General features: G+C 35.0%; 1 protein-coding gene across 1 annotated transcript in view; it reads right to left on the reverse strand.

The window, feature by feature from the left end:
* The window catches only part of Gabra3 (gamma-aminobutyric acid type A receptor subunit alpha3), a 128,248-nt gene that overhangs the window by 76,985 nt on the left and 30,128 nt on the right, over positions 1–21,135 (reverse strand). The window lies entirely within an intron of this gene.

Genomic DNA, 21,135 nt, shown 5'->3' on the forward strand with positions numbered 1-21,135 from the left:
CCCTAACTCCAGCATCCTATAATCCTGCAGAACCAGCACCTCGTGGTTGATGCCGGGGTCTTTTGCTGTGTTGAGCAGTAGCCAAGCCTCCAGAAACTACAGCAGCAGTCTCTGAATGCCTTGGTGGATGCACTTGGTGAAACAAATTCTTACCCCTACCCATGCAAGTAGGGTGCCCCACTGGGCTCAAAGAAATTTTTACTTTTATACCCTTGAACCTGTGATAGATGTGGCTTGCCCATTTCCTAGATTTCCTCAAGCCATTTTGTCCTATTGTTTCTGGATAAAGTTTTTACCATTTCTTTAGTGACTTTAATGTCTTTAACATTCATTACATATTCATTAGCCCCAGTTTTATTCACAGTTTTCTGGCCAAGCTGCAAGATTTTCAAATCTTTCTGCTCCTGATTATCACAATAAACTTGGCTGAAATTTGCCAGTAATATCCACACCATTGCCTGAATATTATGCTGCCTAGAAATTTCTTCTGCCAGATTAATAGTCCATCATCTTTAAATTCAGTCTCACAGAAATCTCAGGACTTGGGCAAAATATAGACAACTTTTCAGCTGGAACATAACATGAATGGCCTACAGTCTGGTCTTCTGAGCTCTCACCAGAATTCCCTCTTCAACTCCACTTATAACAATCTAAAACTTTTCCAGCTTGCATTGCTAAACTTTCTAAAATTCCTCCCACAAATTCCCAAAATCCCCCAAACCTTGTTCAGGTTGGTACAGCAACAACCCCACTTCTCAGTATCAATTTCTTCTGTTTTAGTCAGATTTTATGCTACTATGATCAAAAGATCTGACATGAACAATTTTAAGGAGCAAAAATTTATTTGGGGGCTCATGGTTTCAGAGCTCTCAATCTATAGAGAGCTGACTTCATTTCCAGTGCCCATGGCAAGGCAGTATGGTGGAGGAAAGCATCTAGGGACATGGAGCCAGAAAGCAGAGAGAGAATTCATCAACAGAGATAAAATATATACCCCAAGGGAATGGCCCCCAAGATCTACCTCCTCCAGTCACACCCTACCTGCCTTGAGTTACCACATATTTAATTTCTATCAGAGGATTAATTCTCCCATTGGGTTTAGACTCTTATAACCCAAATCATTTCACCTCTAAACCTTCTTGCATTATCTTACACATGAGCTTTTTGGGGGGACATCTCATAATTAAACCATAACAGTATCTTTTTAAGTAGCACTGCAAATTACACCAGATTCCCACAGCAACGTAATTTAGAGAGGGCACTTAGAGATCCCTAGTATTCACTCATGTTGGGTTCTCTCACTAGGTTTACCATTACCTGTGTTAGGTTACAAATGTTGCAAAATCCAGCTCTCTCCCACTTCTAGGAACTTAAGTAGATTGTACTACCACTCCCTTGCTCACATAAAGTAGAGAGGAGCAATGTGGCTGGTTCAAGTTATGGGAAGAAGTATTGTGTCCCTTTCTTTCTGGAAAATTTAAGGTCTAATGCAAGGTCCTCTATGCAGAAGATATCATGGAAATAAACATATTTGATGTGGTGCTACCATAAGATCAAAAGAGTCTGGAGTGACGAGCTATGGAGGACAACTGCCTTGGTGAGTAGTCTGAGTCCGCAAGAGACTTTACATGAATTAGAAATACATTTTTGTTGAGTGACTGAAGTCTGGAGATAACTGATATCACATGATTCATTCTCTTTACATTTATTTTTTCTTTATTATACTATCCTAATGCAAGAGCTTCTGAAGGGCAGCATCCCTGTTTTATCTCTATACCCTCAACATACAGAATAGTGGTTTGTTACTCAGATGGTGTCCACTAAACACTTTTTGTATTAATGGATGAATCCCGTCACATATTTGTAATGTGGCAAAATAATACTGTCTTAGTCCATTTTTGCTGGTATAATAAAATTCCTTAGACTGGATAATTTTTAAATAACAGAAATTTATAGCTCACAGTTTTCAAGGCTGGGAAATTCAAAATCAAGACCCCAACAAAACTGAGAGCCCATTCCTCATATATGGTATCTTCTGTATCATCACATAATGGAAGGGGCTAGGAAGTATTCTTAAGCCATTTTTATAAAAGCACTAATCCCATTCATGGACTAATCAGAACTGCAAGTCCCCACCTCCTAACACTATCACAGTGAGGATTAAGTTTCAACATAGGAATATTGAAAAGACACAAACATTCAAATCATAATGGATACCCAGAAAATGAAGCTATCCCCCTTCTAAGTTTCTTGTTTTCTGCTTCCATAAACCCTGTTTATCTCATTGCAGCTCATTTGGCCCACTCATGCCAGCGTGTCTCAGAGCACAAGGCAAAGCAGCTTACTCCAGACTAGTAAAACCCGTATCAGTAAGTCATCAAAGTCCCACTCTAGGTGAGCATGCCTGACCCTAGTGGAGATGTCATCAATAAAGCCTACACAAGATTTTATATATGTGTATAATGAATTGGTTACTGAAGCCTAGGGTACTATTTCTTTTCTTTCACAGAGAGGTAAGGCATTTACCTCCTCCATATGTACCATATTCTCTGCACTCAGGTAGTCCTGGATTCTCCCTGAATATAGTTCATATCTTGTTGATTTCTCACATTCCAGAACTATCCCTGAATAACTGATGGGTTCAATATACTCAAGGCCAATGCACTCATCCAAAAACATTCCATTTTCAGAAGAGACTATAAGTATCATTTAGTAATAATCAACATTATAATCAATTCACCAAAAGACACAATTTGCTCCTAAGCTTAATCAGCAAATAACATGTCTCTAAAACTAGAGTTGTGTTTTAAATAGTTGGGCTCTTGTCTAGGGTACAGGCTGCCTCAGAGCTATTTCTGTACTTGAAGGAGCAGAGTCTATGCCTCAGAACTCCTAATATGACTCTTAAAGGTATGTCTCCTCACACATACTACCAGGCTCATTTGCTGGTGGAGCAAATCCATTACACCTACTATTTGGCATAATGACTCCAATTGCCCTACTCCCAAGTACATAAAACACAATTAATTAATTAATGGATCATAATCACATTAGAATCCTACATAATAGGCAGGACATTCCAGACACACAACGACTTTCAACAGAGGACTCAGCTTACAGGGGAAAAATGAGAAGATACTACAAAATTCAAGGATATGATAGGACTGGAGAGATCATGTGTAAAGTTGCCCAGCTGTAAAGTGACAAAAATTGATCTCCTGTCAAAATTCCCTTCTCTTCCTTCTACTTCTCAGGCCAAGTCAGCACTTAATGACACTAGTGGAACAGTCAAGTGGCAAGAGGCTGTACTAATTCTGAGGGTACAAAAGGAACCGGCCATAAGAAAGAGCCTTAGGGTAGTCAAAAAGACTTGTGTTCTGGATCTCTTTTCCTGACTTGGTGAAAGGTTTACAAAAGAATGTTTTCCTTTGGTTACTCTTTAGCTGCAGAAAAGGGGAATTGGGAAGTTCACTCTGGTAATCAGTCTGTTGTAATGGATACCAAACCCCTTCTTTAATTTCAAGAAAAAATCTGGCAGGTAAGAGAATTAGGGGAAGTGAAATAAAAAGTTGGGGAGAGGAAAGGCTGGAAGGAAAGGTAAAGGACAGAGGTAATTAAAAAGGATTTGAGGTAAAAGATGGAAATACAGGATGAATGGGGAAAAGTGTGAAGAGAGGGAAAGAAAAGAATAGATAAGAGGAAATAAAACTAGTGATATAGAAACCTAGCAAGAGACAATGGGTAAATGAGAGAATAATGCTAAGAGATAAAAAAAAGAGACATAATGCTATTTTTCAACAGAGGAGCCCCAAATCCCTCAAACATAAAGGTGTGGAAAAGTGATTTTACTCATATCCTGGAAGTCCAAATGAAAGAGTGTTTTGAATTTATATTAACAACCTTAGGTATCTGGCCTTCTATTCCAAGCCCAGGCAAACACTGGGATATCTGACATCCCTCCATTGTTCTACACAGGGACCACCATGCCCCAATAGCTAATCTAATTCTCTGCCTAAGAAATCTAGAATCTTAAAGTAAGGTACTTGAGAAAACACACAGAAGTACCCTACAAAAGAATGATAGAGCACTTAAAAGCATGATTAACTGGGTTTGAATTTAGGCTCTGCCACTGTTCTCTGTGTGCCTTTTGTCACTTAACTCTTCTACACTTGTTTCTTCATCTGGAAAATTGGAATAATGATAGCACCTACCTCAGAATTGCTCTGAGGATATTCAGTTTTCAGTGTATGCTAGCTATCACTTCTAGTTAATGTTATTCCAGAGGCTAGACCACATGAGTTACCTGATTACACCAGGTGGGCAGAATTCACACAGAAGTTTAAGGTATTGGGCCCCAGACAGAGAAGATAGAATCCATTTAGAACTCCAGTTCCTCTGTGTGAAGGAATAATTAAAAATTTGTAATTTCATTTAATTGGACACAAAGACCAGTAAATTAGACTAAAACTGATGAGGGTCAAAATTAAGAGTCTAGTCCCTATTTGCAGCCTTATCAATAAAGATAAATGTGAAATAGTAATTAGTGGAAAATAAGCAGGGCTTCTTTTTTCATCATTGCTTACATATGCTCCTTCACTCTTTATTCATTGATTTTATGGACTTAATATCCTTCCAATGTTTCCCTCTGAAAGAAAACATGAATTATCTTTTCTTTTTGCAAATTTACTGTGATATTATAAGTGCTTCAATGGTCCCAAATTAACCCAAACATATATTAAATAAATACACATACATATGGCCACACACTTCCTTAACCCTGATTAGGACTATCATTGTTGGAAAACACATGAAGCAGCCTTACATTCTTTATACTTGCTGATCCAAAAGAGTAAATATCAGAGAATCACCAAATGACCACTTTATTTATGTTTAATAAGTGCTCATCATTGCATATACATATTTGAAGTGACTGGATTCCTGGAAATGAACTCCCATAGGACTAGTTATCTGGGTCTGCTAGCTACATGGAGCTAAGGAATGGGCTACAATGACTTATACACAATCTCTCACAGAAATGACAATTAGTGTGTTCTGTCTCAAGCTAGTGGCATTTCCATCTGTCATTGATAAAGCTTGAGCTGTTGTGATTTGCTAAGTACTCACTGATAATCCCAATAGTATTAATCACAGATAAATTCCCTGGAAAAATCAAAAGCAGGTAGTTTAGGGAAGCAGAAATTACAATAGTGTACCAGAAATCTTGAGTTCTATTATAAACTCAGCTACTAACTTACAGCCTGTATTATAGGTTGTTTGGGTAAACTTCACAGCTTTTGCAATTTGGTAGGCTTAGAGATCTATCAATGTCGTGTCTATGACACATCAACTAGTATGTAGTACCCAGAAAGTGCAGCAAAAGTATCTAGTCGCTGGAAAGTACAGCAAAATTCTAATAGCTGCTTTCCTTTTGAGGACATTAAGCTAGAATTTTTACTCTGTCCCTTTTTGTGTGTCTCTGTATCTCTTTCTGTATCTCTCTGTCTCAGTTTCCATTTCTGTGTGTGTGTGTGTGTGTGTGTGTGTGTGTGTGTATAATGATTTAGATGTGAGATGTTCCCCAAAAGCTTGTGTGTGATACAGGCCAGAGGGTTTAGAAATAAAATTATTGTGTTGTGAGAGTCTTAACCCAATCAGTGTATTAATTACCTGATGGGATTAACTGAGTGGGAACTGGAAGCAGGTGGGGTGTGGCTGGAGAAAGTGCGCATTGAAGGCATGGCTATGGGGTATATATTTGTATCTGTGGAGTCTCTCTTTGCTTGCTGATCATCATGTGAGCTGCTTCTGCCAGACTCTTTCACCATGATGTTCTGCATCACCTTGAGACCCAGTGAATGGAGCCTACTGTCTATGGACTGAGACCTCTGAACTTTGTTTCCCCAAATAAACTTTTCCTCTTCTAAAATTGTTCTTGTCAGGTCTTTTAGTCATAGCAACAAAAAGCTGACTAAAACTATATATAGATAGAGTCGCATAATACCAGAGTGGAAAAGTTAAAGTGATGGTGATTGTGGTCCCTTAAATCTTGTGCAATTTCTTCCTGGTGTTTCAACTTGCATAAAGTTGAAACAGCCTACAATCCAAATATAGCTAGTGGACAGTAGAGAACCTTTCAGACCATTCCACTTTATTCACAGGTCCCATAAAAATATTGGTTCTTGGGTCATTAACTGCAGCATTCCTCATTCTTTATCACTGTCCTATTCCTCAATCTGACACTTAATGCTTATATTGTGAAGCACCAACATATATTTCAATTGTTGATTCACCTGGTTTCACTTGTCTTTTACACATTCTAGATTTTTGCCTCCCCAATCTTTCTCTTAGCTTTTCCCTTATACCTATTATTTGCCATTTAACCTAACAGATACACAGAATGTAGTAAATAAATTAATGAATTTGACTTTGGAAGATCTTTGTACAAGCTATAGAAGTGCTGCTGACAAGATCTCTGACCCTTATTAAGATATTTGCCTTCCTGATTATCAACTTACTTATCTAGAATATGACGAGTTTCAGCACAGGTTTCAATAAAGCCCAATGAAAAAAATATGAATTCATGGTTCACTGGTTTCTAAGACTAAAGTAGATCAGAAGCACCAAACAAAAAATAAAGAGATAGGATCAAAGGCAGAAACAATAAATAAATACTAATATAGTAATGAAATAGCCAGAAAAAATAACTGCACAATGTCTTCTCCACTCTAAAAGCATGTCTAGAGCCAAAAGCCAGGGGAGATGTGCAGTAAATCTTTAAAACAGTCAAAACATTCCAAAATGTTATAGGTATGCACTGGCAATTTTGCATGGCCTACACATTCTTAACCTAATATATAACTAACATATGAATGTGAAAACCAGTTAGTCTAGGTCCTAGTTCAAGTGAACTATGATAGTATTTCTTTTTATCTCTAAAAAAGGAGTTGATCTTGTTATGATTTTAATATTAAAATATTGTAGTTTCCATAGTCATAGTAAACTAGAAAAGACTACCAGAAGCAGAAACATGTTTGGTGCTTACAGATAATATGGCATAGGTAACTTCACATTTCAGTATAACCCCTCTGCTTCAAACACACAATTATGATAGATAAAATATTTTTGTAGTTGTTGATTAATATTTGTTTTATTTATTTATTTTTATGTGATGCTGAGGATGGAACTTGGTGCTTCCTACATGCTAGGGAAGTGCTCTACCTCTGAGCTGTAACCCTAGCCCCTCTCTGGTGGTCTCTAGTGAACATTAATTTCATAAGGAAGAAATGTCACTAGAAAGATCTGAGGGGAACTTCGTGAAACACTATTTCTAAATAAAAACATATAGGGCTGGGGATGTGGATCAGTGATTAAGTACTGCTGGGTTCAATACGTGGTTAAAAAAAGAAATTTCTTGGGCTCAAGGGAAATATGATGTAAGGGGGGGAAATAGTTTAATAGGAGTAAAGAATGGGGAACAGGGATCGAAATCATGTATAAATATAAGGATATTTTTCCTTCTTAAGTTCATTAAAATAGTTATGACTGATGAAACAAAATACTACAATATTATCTTGTGTTTTTAATGAATGTTGATATAAAAACAACTGCAACATTAACATCACTTGATTGGTAAATTGACTTACACTTTATTAGGAATGAAATAATATTAACTAAGAAGACTTTCAAAGATTGCAATCCTTATAGCAACTAATAAATCTCATAAAAACATGATTATAAAATGACTATAAATTAACTAAAATAAAATAATAAAAAATATTCAAGCATTCCAAAAGAATGAAGGAAATATAAAGAAGATAAACACAAGAACCTGGGAGACAAAAAGAAAGCAAACAATACAATGATACATATAAATGATACATACACAAAAAATATATTAAATGTATATGGCCAAGCATACCAATAAAACAAAAATTGTCAGACTGGAAAAAATGCTAGTCATACTCCACATACAAGAAACAGATAAAAACAAAGGAAAAGAAAATGTATGAAGTGTAAATACTAATGAAAGAGAAATGTTGTGTCTATATTAATATCAATAAAATAAATTTTAAGAAAGAAAAATTGTGAAACATAAAGACTTACATGATTGAATGACAGGTAAGGCATTACAAGGCCTAAAGTGTATGTATCTAGTGATAGGGCTTCAAAACACATGAGGCAAGATTTAAAATAAATGAGGCAAAAACAAGCAGGATCAATGAAAAATAAACAAACCCCAAATTATTGCTGGAAAGGTCAATATTCCTCTATCAGAAATCCAGTAAGGTATGTACAAACAAAATTAATACACATAAGGAAGATATAAACATCATCAACCAATACCTACAACAGAAGAATATTAAATCTTTTCAAGTGCAAAAGAACATTCATCCAATAGGCCTTAAAACAAACCTTAAAAAATTTAAAAGAATTGAAATAACATAAATCATGATCAGTGACCATAAAAGATTAAAAAAGGAATTTATAACAGAAAATATCTGTGAAGCCTCCAAATCATTAGAAATTAGTGAACACACTTCTAAAATAACACAGAAATAAAGAAGGAAGTCACAGGGATGATACAAAACATAACGAATCGAATAAACTGAAAACACAACATATACAAATGTTGGGATGTACATAAAGAAATACTTGAAGGGAAGTTTGTGGCATGAAATTATTATATAAACAAAGAGAAGAGTCAAAAGTTAGTAAACTACCATCTAAAGAACTATAAATATAAAAAAGGAATAAAATAAATTCAAAGAAAGTAGAAGAAAAAAGCAATAAAAAACAGAGCAGAAAAACTATAGAGAAAAACAGTGACATCATAAACTTGCTCTGATATATGTTTACATTATGGAATAATTGAATCAAGCTAATTAACAAATCTATCATTTCACATTTTTTTATCATTTTGTGTGAAATATATAAAACTTATTCTTTTAATAATTAAAAATGAAAATAAATATATATGTGTGTGTATATATGTGTGTGTGTGTATACATACACATATATGTATATGTATAAGACAAAACATTGTTCTTTGGAAAACCCAAAGAATAATAAAACTCCACCCATACTGACCAGAAAACAAAATTAAAACAAAAATACTATCAATATCAAGAATAAAAGAGGAGTGAGATCCCCACAATTGGTAGAGCATGGAACATCCCCCCCCAAAAAAAATCTATAACCTTGAAAAAATTGTCAGAATCAATTTTTTGTTTACTAACCAACAATTTGTTAATCATAAGGTTTTTTATTTTTAGTGTACTATAGTTATACATAGTTGTGGGGCTCATTTTGATATATTCATAAATGCATATAACATAGTTTTCTCCATTTCAATCCCCAGTACTACCCATTCCCTTCCCCTCCTCTGCCCCCTGATTCTCTTCCTCTATTCTATTAGTCTTTTTTCTATTTATTTATATTTAATTGATGCATTATAATTATATATAAAATTGAAATGCATTGTGTTGTATTCATACATTTACCTAGAATAATTTGGTCAACCTAACTCTCCAGTTCTTCCCCTTTCTATTCCTTTTTCCCTCTTCTTGGTGCCCCACTTCTACTCTATTGATCTCCCTTCTATTTTCATGACATCCCCTTTATTAATTCCTTTTTATTCTCTACTTTACACACATGAGAGAAAATATTTGACCATTGACTTTGTAAGTCTCAGAATCAACTTTTATAGATCTCTAGAATCTGTCAAAAGCTTACAACAATCAGGGAAAGATGTGGTGAAATAAAAGAACCTGTTTTGTTGAAATAAAAGAGTTCTGTGGCATCTGCCTTTCCCCAGATAAGAGGGAGCTCCTATCTTTGTATTCCGGGTGCAGATTGCTAGTGGTAGAGCGAGCATAAGAAATTTCTTCTCAAAGAAATGTGGTTGAGTATTTCAACCTGAATGGCAGCCCTGCAAGGATTGATGCAGTGGCTTGCATTATGCTTCATCCAGCTTGGTACATTCCCAGTTACATCTGTTCCATCCTTGGTGTATATCCAAAATAACTAAAATCAACATACTACAGTGATGCAGCCATATCAATGTTTATAGCAGCACAATTTATAATAGCTATTCTATGGAACCAATCTAAGTGACCTTCAACACATAAATGAATAAAGAAAATGTAGTATATATACACAATAGAATTTACTCAGACATAAAGAAGAATGAAATTATGGCATTTGCTAGTAAATGGATTGAGCTGGAGAATTTCATGCTGAGATACCAGACTCAGAATGTCAAGAGTTAAATACTTTCTTTCTTCAGGAAAATAATTGGGAGAAATGAATCCCATGAAAATAGAAAGGAGATCAATGGGTATAAGAAAGGGATTGAGGGCGGGAGGAGGAAAGTCAAGAAAGGTGAAGAAATGAAAATGACATTGATGGAATTATGCTATATGCTGGGATTGCATTCAGAGATGTTTTTGTCAAAAAGTATTAAAAACAAAAGTATTGGTGGCAGCAACCTTGGGTCTAGGGATAACAAGCAAGACAAGCAATTGACAGGCTGAAAATCTCTAGAAGAAAAAGGTTGGAGAAGGAAATACTTCGGTGAACAAGTGCTATGGTAAACTTCTCACATATACTGGGTAATTGCCAAAGCCATACACATGGTCAAGGCCTAACACATGTTCAGAAGGGCTTGGGAAGACCACAGGCTTTCACCTCTGATTTTCCAGACTTCATGGGAAGAGGAAGTAAAAAAGCTAAGGCAAAGTCAATTTTCCCTAAATGGATTTATAGATTGAGCCAATCCCAAATAAAATCTATATTATTTTGTTGTTTGTTTTGTGTTAATTGATACAAATTCACAAGTTTATTCTAAAATCTATGTGGAAGGGAAAAGGAGCTAAAATTGTCAAAAGACAGCTTTAAAATATGTTCTTAATTTTAAGGACTCAAAAAAAAGGGTTTGAGTGCTTCAAGATGTATGTAAAGGTATAGCAAGAAAAACAGTATGGTATTGGTGAAAGCACAGACACATAGATCAATGGAACAGAATGAAGAGTTCAGAAATGTGTCCACATACTAGTCAGTTGCTTTTCATCCATGGTAATAATATAATGTAGGAAGCATAATCTTTTTAACAATTGTACTAGGTAGACAGAAGCCAAAGGATGAACTCCAATGTAAACAAAAATTAACTGCAAATGGAAAATAGAACTAAATGTAAAATCTAAAACTTCTAGAAAAAAATATAAGGGAGAATATTCATGACTTTGGGTCAAGGAAAAGTCTTCTTAATTTTGACACAAGAATCACAAAATATAGAAGTTAGACTTCATCAAAATTAAAAACTACTTCAAGGAAACTTTTTAAATAATCAAAAGATAAGTCAAAAATTGGGAGAAATATTTTCATATCCCAGAGGATATATATTCAGAATATATAAATAATTATCAAAATTCAATAAGAGACCAAACAACTTAATAAAATTTTTGTAAAACATCTAAACAGATGTTTCAATGATAGAAATATACAGTGACAAATGAGCACATAAAATATGCAAGCAGTAGAAACAAACAAGTTATGTTTTTGTTAATGTGTTATATTTATATGTAATATTGAGGTTTATTTTGATATAATTATATAAGCATGGAATTTAATTTGCTTTACTTCATGCCCCAATGCTTTTCTTCTCCCTCCTGTCCTTTCACTATTACCTTTTCTCTGTTTTATTATTCTTCCTTCTATTTGTTTATAGTTTCCTTAATTAGTGCTTTATACATATACATAAAGGTGAAATTCACTATGGTATACTCATGTATGTACTTAGCATAATTTAGTCAATTTCATTTCACAATTCATCTATTTTCCTGTCGCTCCTCCCTTCATCTCAACCCTTCCTCTACTCCACTGATCTCCCTTCAATTTTCATGTGGATTCCCTCCCCACACACTACCCCCCATTTTGGTCTAGTTTCCACGTATAAGAAAAAATATTGATCCTTGACTTATTGGGTTAATGCATACTAACAAATGCTTGCCAAGGATTTTGAACAATTCTCATATAGTTCTGGTGGGGATGCAAAATGATATGTCCACCATAAAAAACACTTTATACATGTTTTGTAAAGTTAAACAAACCCTTGTCATACAACTTAGCAATACTATTTATAGAATTTTTATTCACAATCACCAAAACAACAAAAATCCTCAATGTCCTTCAACTGATAGATCAACAAAGTACAATATATCCATACAATAGAATAGTAATCAATAAAATTGATTTAACTACTGATTGCAACAGCAAAAATGAATTTAAAATGTATATTACTAACTAAAAGAAGCCAGACACAAAAGTCATAAACTGTATGATTCCATCTACATGGAATTTTGAAAAGGGTAAAACTTAAAAGACAGAAACAAATCAGTTGTTTCCAATGTCCAGAGATTGATGAGGAGTAGAGTGAATAACAACAAAGAAACATAGGGGGATATTTCCAGTTGATGGAACTGTTCTATACCTTCATTGTTTTAATAGTTATAACACAAAGAGTGAACCATACTGTACATGTTATATATTAATTTTTAAGTATAAATCTTTGATATTAAACTTAAAAGTGGAAATGAGCAAGAACACCATTAAATAATCCTACATATCAAAACCAATGAAACAATCATCTCTAGCAATTAGAGAAATGCAAATCAAAAATACTCTAAGATTTTATCTCACTCCAGTCAGAATGGCAGTTATCAAGAATACAAGAAACAATAAATGTTGGCAAGTATGTGGGGAAAAGGCACACTCACACATTGCTGGTGGGACTGCAAATTGGCACAACCATTATAGAAAGCAATATGGAGATTCCTTGTAAAACTTTGAATGGAACCACCATTTGACCCAGCTATCCCACTCCTTGGTATATACCCAAAGGATATAAAATTAGCATAATAAGGTGACATAGCCACATCAATGTTTATAGCAGCTCAAGTCACAATAGCAAAGATATGGAACCAACCTGTGCCCTTCAACAGATGAGTAGACAAAATGTGGTACATATATACAATGGAATATTATTCAGCCTTAAAGAAAAATAAAATTATGGCATTTGCAGGTAAATAGATGGAACTAGAAAACAGCATGCTAAGTGAAATAAGCCAATCCCCGCAAAAAAAAACAAATGCCAAATGTTTTCTCTGCTAAGTAGATGCTGATCTATAGTGGGCCAGGGTTTAGGGAAGAATGAACATACTTTGAATTGTGCAGAGGGGACTGAGCGGAGGGGTTGGACTCTGGGTATGGGAAGGATGGTAGAAAGAGACAGACATTATCACCCTATATACATGTATGATTACACAACTGGAGTGACTCTACCCCCGGTACATCCAGAGGAAGGAGAAGTTGTGCTCTATTTGTGTACAATGTGTCAAAATGCATTCTACTGTTATATAAAATTAATTAGAAGAAATTTTAAAAAATAGAAGTAAGACCAGTAGAATAGAAGGGGATCATCAGGAGGGAAGAGAGGGAAAGGGGAGGTATTGGGGAATGAAATTGATAAAATCATACTGTTTTATTATGCACATGTATAAATATATTAAACAAATTCCACTGTTGTGTAAAATCATACTGTACCAATTAAAAGGAAAAAAATAAAAATCAATGAAACAGTTATATTGTCCTATGAATATATGGAACCATGAATCATAGTAGGATGTACATTACACATCAGTAAGTAAAGAATGAACTATTTGGGCTGGGGCTGAGGCTCAGTGGTAGAGCACTTGCCTAGCATCTGTGAGGCATTGGGTTTGATTCTCAGCACCACATAAACATAAATTAATTAATTAATTAATTAATTAAAGATCCATCGACAACTAAAAAATATTTTTCAAGAAGAGAGTGAACTATTTAAAAATGTGCTGGAATCACAGGTCATCCATGTGCAAATGCAAATCCCTGTCTCATGTCACATATAAATATTAATTGTGAGTATATTTTAAAACTTTAAATCAGAAAAGCAATTCACTGAAAAAAGGACACTGAGCCTCAGAAGTCTAATATCTCTATATAATCACATAAATTGAGAATTATAAGACAGCACCATTCCACAAGTATAACCTGGCAAAAACATAGATGCAAAATAGTGCCAAATGTCGGCAAGAAAGGAAAATAAATAACACTCTGCTGGGGAAGGTAGTAGTACAACCATTTAGGAAAGCAATTGGGAAAATGTCTGCTAACAGAAGCATAAAGCCTATAACTCAACTGCTCCACTAATAGGTCTACATGCAACAAGAACCCTTGCACACGTGCACAAAGTGACATGTACAAAAATGTCCATTCAAAATCTGAAATATGATTCTGTATAGACATAATGGCAATAATAGGTATCTTTCAGTAAATAGGATTCTGTTTTACTTCAGAAATCTCCAGTAGAGACTCCTTTGCAATCATTGTAAGTTAATGTGTTGCAAATGAGATGTGGTATCATTCTTTTTGTCATGGAACCCAGGCTTTTTGCCTAGAGTCCAGCATATCAATTTTTCAACTCAAAATAAATTATTTTTCTTCCTATATCTTTGTTACAGTTTTCATATTGCTTTAACACTGCTAGGAAGTAGTTTATCTTCCAATACACTCTGCCAAGTTCTACTTCCTTAATCTCAGTGTTAAACCAGAAAACTATATGTTTTCTCTCATATTTAAGTTGGCATACACCTTGGGTGCCCAACTCTTTTCTGTTCCAGCTTTGAAATTATGATGTCCTGTACCCTTTGTTAGAAAATATATTACCTCCTTAAAACCTTGATATTCAGATATTGACCAACTGGGATCTTCTGTGAGGTTGCACTCTCACTTTTATCCCATATTCATGCTTTTTTTCTTGTGCCACATGGAAGAGATGCAAAGAACCCTGAAATTAAGTCCTGGCTTTAATATTTATTGACTAACTTCCCCTAATCTTTTTTAATCTTAGATTTTATCTCTGTGAAATGGGCATATCAATAACTGACATCTCAGGCCTATTGTGAGAATTAAGTTACATCGTAGATGCTGGATGTGAAAAGGCACTTTGAAATTGCAAAGTGTTATCCACATGGTAGTTGTTATCAAAAAGATCATATGTATAATAGTGATTTTTCATGTACCTGTCTCAAAATTCTCTGTGAAATTTTCAAAATATGTGGGTCAGGAAAAATGAGCCATCTTTTTTGGATTTATTATAAACTATTAGAAACAGTGGCCATTTGAATGTCAAATGATCAGAATTTCCAGGTGAGGGGTATTTATTTTATGCTATTTTTGAAAATGTGAATTGAGGGCTCTACTCCCAGAAATTCTGGTTTGGTGATCTGAAAGAGCCCAAGAATCTAGGTTTCTAAAAGCCTTCTAGATGATCTTGATAATAAGCAAATTTTAAGAATTACTTCTCTGACATGCTAATGTCTTAGTTCCCAGTGCCTCAAAATATATCTCACTTTGCTCTGCATGATGAATTTGCTTTGTACCTTATTGCCTTACAACTAGCCTCTGCCTCTAGATCCAGGCCCTTTCTAATGGTGCTTTGATTAGACAACTTGACTCTTTAATCTGGTGCCCCTTAACTCCACATTTTCCAGACTATCAGCCAGCTCTGTCACAATTTGTGTTCCACACAGGTACCAGCTATAAGTTCTCCGAAGTTGTTGTGGAGATGTTATACCACTACCTCCATTCTTAGCTTGGACTTGACCATATTCGAGCCATAAATGACTCAAGTATAAACACTGGAACTAAAATTAAAGTTTTGTCTCTAATATCCATCATCAGTAGTACTGCTCTTGCTATTTCTGCTAATAAAACTTCTTGAGAAAGGTACTGGTGATATTAAGACCACATTTTCCCCTCTTCAGATATATTTGCATCTGGAGCAAAATAGATCTTTATGTTCACAGAAGGACAATGCAGACTGTATTCATGGCGTTTGTATTTAAGTTTGGAGGAGGCAGAAAGGTTTCATCCTTTTGGATAGGTGGACTTGTTAGGTTGAGTCCTGATTCTGGTTTTAAGGAAACACTAAGCAACATGGTTGGCAGCTTTATTCAGCAAGATGGCCATTAATAATATTTACAATTCCAGCAACAAACACAGGGCCATCAGACTCAAGATTATTTCCCAAGATGGAATGAATCCCAGAAAACGGATACTCTTGATATCAAAAGTGACTTGGCCACAGGCAAGGACACCAGAACATTGCTGGTACATGACATCTAGACCCACCAAGTGCTAACAGCATTAGATTAAGTATACTTACAGATAGGGTTCTTATGACTATATTGCAGATAAAAAGCTGTTTCTATTCATAAAAGACAAGTCACTGATAGTACTACCTTTCCAAATGGGTTAACACCCATTTTCTGATTTAGGCTATCACCCAATCTTTATACTGAACGAGTATTTTACATTCCAGTGGAACACATACTATGCGACCTAAGTATGGAATTTTAACTCAGGTCAAATCACAAATTGATGCAGGAATATTAAGACACTTCATTGACTAAACCTGTTCCCCATCTGACTTAGGTATACCTTCCTAGTGATCATTTGTGATAGCCATACCTATTTATAGATGAGGAGGAGCCCAAAGGAAACAAGAATGTTGGGGAGATGCTATTATCTGTCATCTGATGTTTACGTTTCTTCTTGGCCTTTTACGGTTAAGATCCTGAAAGATCTATATTTCTCCACTTCACTTTGGGCTTCTGCTAACAATGTTCTTCCCATACTAGCCTGGCTCTGCCTGTTATCTCACTGCAAAGAACTCCATACCTATTTACCATTAAAGAAGAGTTCTTTAGAAATTTGCAATAGAACTTGCTTCCTACCTTCTTCCTTCTCCTCTCATTTCCCCACTCCCATCATGCATCTGACAGAACAGTAGCTTTGGTATCTGAGGCTCAGCTTCCTGCAAAGCAGATAGACAGCACTCCAGGAGCTGAGGTCCTCTCCAATGATCTAATCTCCACTTAGGGTCCAGGGTTCAATATCCTTCCGCCTTCTTGATGAGAACCCTCATGCTTAATGTGCAGTTAACTCTGCTTCTACTAACAATTCTATGATCTCATCTCTCTGAATGACTCCATAGTATACTGTCCTTGACAAAATTGAATCCCTATGCATTTACCATCTTATAAATAAGAGAAGTGAAATTGAAATAGTTCTTCATCAAGAGCATTATGCTAACAGCAATGTATGTAATACTCCAGCTACATTTTGGCTTTGATAAATTCCTTATTTTAAAAATATCTCTTGAACAGTGATACAACAGTCTATTTGAGCAGCCGGTTGATTATTGTTCAAACTCCAGATCTTTTGAATACCTGATTCAGATTGTTTTGTATTGCTATATCAGCATCTTCTCTGGGCCAACCCCAAGATATCAGTAGTTCTAAAATGAGATATTTCCATTCCCAGTCAATTAAATATATGCAGAAATTATTTGGTTTGACTGACATTAATAATGGATGGTTGATTCCATCTTCACTTTTAGTCACTGACCACCTACGTGATGTCCACTCCTGAAAGCTGAAAAATAATAAGGTGAAAAAATGTGATCTAGGCAAAAAAACATTATGGTTGTCTAACCCTATACGTTTTTCCAAAGTGATCTACATGCATAGGAAGCATACCAATGCACAATAGAAATGCCTAGATATTCATATTTCCATAAGAGACACTACCTGGAGGCATATAATGTTCAAAACAGTCAATCAATGTGTATTTTGAAAGAGAAAGTTGATGTCTAGTTATTCCACAAAGCTACTCTAGTGAGTCAACTAATCTCACTTGTAAAAATGAGTATGCATTCTTGGGAATTTTGATGACCCCAAATCAGAAATATCACCTATGTTTGATCTTTATCTGTGACAACTATGTGCCCTAAGAGATTATTTTAACATTTCCTAACTGTATTTTAATCTCTAACTTTTTATTTTAATGGGGATAGAACACCACTCAATGCAACTTACTCTAATCCTTTTTGGCAAAGTCCCCTCCTATGTCCATGTACAGGAAAACTATCTCATTTCTGTCCACAGAGATGCACTAAAATATATAAATATTGGTGATGGGTGACATGGTAAGAGCCTAAAAATATGTGACAATGTAGAATATGGAATGTGATGTAGAATTTACTCAGAAGGCAAATCAGCTCAAAGGTAGCTCATCAGTAGGATGATTGCTAGCATCACTACCATCATCATGGGTTGCGAGAAGGGTCCATTGTAGCTAGACTTGCTGAGACAAGACACATATGCATTTATTTTATATATCCTGACTTGTATTTCTCCTCTTCCTTGGATGCTATTTGTCATATTTTCAATGCATCCAACAACTACGTTTACTCTTACTTACACATCTTTGTCTCTTCAGATTGTTCCCTGATTCTCTTTCTCACTAGTTGCAATCTTTGTTTTTGTTCTTAGTAACATGCATACACCACACTCATTGCACCCTCTCATAATTTCATGATTTCAAGTTTCTTCTTTGCCCACTAAATTTAGCATCATCAGAGCAGGAATCAGATATTACTCATTTGTGTATACCAAGAACCCACCAAAATAGGAGACTAACAACTGATATAAATAATTATTGAATTAGGGACTGGGGATAAGGCTCAGTTGGTAGAGTGTTTGCCTTGCATGCACAAGACCCTGGATTCAATCCCAGCACCACAAAAAATTATTGAATTAAATAAATGAATAAAACTCTCAAGTTGCCCATTCTCCAGAATAAAGGTTTTTAAATTTTTACTAAGAGCTTATCTTTCTTTGCTTCAAAACATTGTTAGCTTCATAATAGACTGTTATCACCTCATATTTATAACACTGGCCTCTTGAATTCCAGTCCAAAGTGTTCACTTCTCTCTTACTGTTACCTGGACTAGAGCTGAAACTCAAGATAAAGTAAAAGAAACTAAATAAACAAAAGTAAAACACAATAAACAAAACAGCATGCTGGGGATAAGTATGAGAGTAAAACTGAATGTAATCTCACTCTAAACCATTCATTTGTTAGTGGTCGATGTAGACATAGTTATTGGAATGGCTAAAAAGACTTTATTTTTAAAAATAGTTTATTATGGTAAAATCCATATGATATAAAATTTACCAATGTAAAATTAAAAATTTTATAGTATTTAGTATGTTCTCAATGTTGTGCAACCACCACTTCCATCCAGTTCCAAAACATTTCATAACTCACAAGTAAAATTCATTAAGCAGTTTCTTCCCAGTTCCTCTCCTTTCAGTCCCTGGACAAAATCAATCTGCATTTTTATCTCTATAGTTTTATGTGTTCTGAATATTTTATATAAATTAAATATATAATATGTGTCTTATTGTACCTGTTTTCCTTCACTTAGCATTATATTTCGAAGAACTAAAAATTTCAGGGGGATTAAAATTATTAGAGTGAAATATATGAGACGAAATTTAATAAGAATAAATAGAAATTATTGCATTTGTGTTCAAAATGAAATACTAAAATCCCTAAGGTTGAAGAGACTGGCTGGTAAATAGTCATGAGAAAAAAATCTGGTAGATATTGTTTGATCAGAAATAACAAAGTAAGCCATCAGCATCACAAAGTAATGTCATCACCAAATAAGCTAATCTTATTTTAAAATATATTAATAAAACTATCATATATAAAATGGGACAAGTGGGCTAGGGATGTGGCTCCAGTGGTAGCACGCTCGCCAGGCATGCATGCGGCCTGGGTTCGATCCTCAGCACCACATACAAAGATGTTGTGTCCGCCGAAAACTAAAAAATAAATATTAAAATTCTCTCTCTCTCTCTCTCTCTCTCTCTCTCTCTCTCTTTCTTTCTTTCTCTCTCTCTCCTCTCTCTCTCTCTCTTTCTCTCTTAAAAAAAATTAAAATTAAAATGGGACAAGTAATAGAATATTAGGTTGTGAAATGGCTAGAAATCATCAAGAGTATTATGTTCAGTAATAGATAACACACTTCATATTGGATATTAATAAACCAGGTCGTCTCCAGAGCAGCATTTTCCAAGCTGGATTATGAATTACTTCTATCAGAAGTGAGTTATTAACAGGTATTCTGGAAGAAAGATTCCCATGGTCACAAAAAATTATGTACTAAAATGGCTCCCTATATTTTCATAAACATTAACATATGAAGGAGTCTGTATAGATCCACATTAAAATTCACTTTGCTTTGTTAAACTCAAACACTTGACAAAATAAAAAACTGTATTACATAAAGGTGGAATTCACTGTGGTGTATTTATACCTGACATGTATATTTAAAGTACCAATTAAATCAAACCAATAGAAGGAAGACCAGTAGAGTAGAGGAAGGGGAACACTGGGAGGGAGAAGGAAGAGAAAGAGAATATACTGGAGACTGGAAATGAAGTAAATTATAGTCCAGGCATGTATGATTATGTCGAAATGACCTCCAGTGTTATGTATAACTATAATGTACTAATTAAAAAAAATAAAAATCTGGATTTAAAAACAGGAGCACACTGAATTCTCAGAGGATACTGACATTCAGTGAAACATAATTTGAAAAATGTTGACTGAGAGGACATTGATCAGGATTGTGAAAGACTCTGAAGTCAGAAAATATGAAAAACACTTGCAGATACTTCAGATAGAACTTCCCTCAAATTTCTGAAGGCTCATCATATGAAAAAGAAAATACCTTTTGAGGGCAAGAAAATGAGTCAATTCCCTCATGGGCAGAACTTCCTAGGAAGGTTTAAAGAAGTTTAAAATACCCACTATAGGTATTCAAACAGAAGGTGGGTAGCTAGCTATCAGAGATGTCAAATAGGGAATTATTGTCCTGGAAGAGAAACTGGTCCAGAAAAAGTTAGAAGTTATTTCATAAATTAACATTCTAAGAGAGAAGGGGGGGAGGATGGTGGATTAGAAGAAAGATAAACCTCCCAGCAGTTCCTTAGCACCAGATTTACAGAAGGAAGACTACTCCTCAGCAAGATGGATAACTAAGAGATCTCACTGAAATTATATATTGGACAGTAAAAGAAACTCCAGAGACAGAAGTCAGAAACTTGAACCTAATATGAGAAATAATATGTTATAGTTGTGCCAGTTTGGCTGATGGCAGTGGCTGCAGCTGCTAAAGGACAG

This window comes from Callospermophilus lateralis, chromosome X (assembly GCF_048772815.1).
Source record: "Callospermophilus lateralis isolate mCalLat2 chromosome X, mCalLat2.hap1, whole genome shotgun sequence".
In the NCBI taxonomy this organism is placed as follows: Eukaryota; Metazoa; Chordata; class Mammalia; order Rodentia; family Sciuridae; genus Callospermophilus; species Callospermophilus lateralis.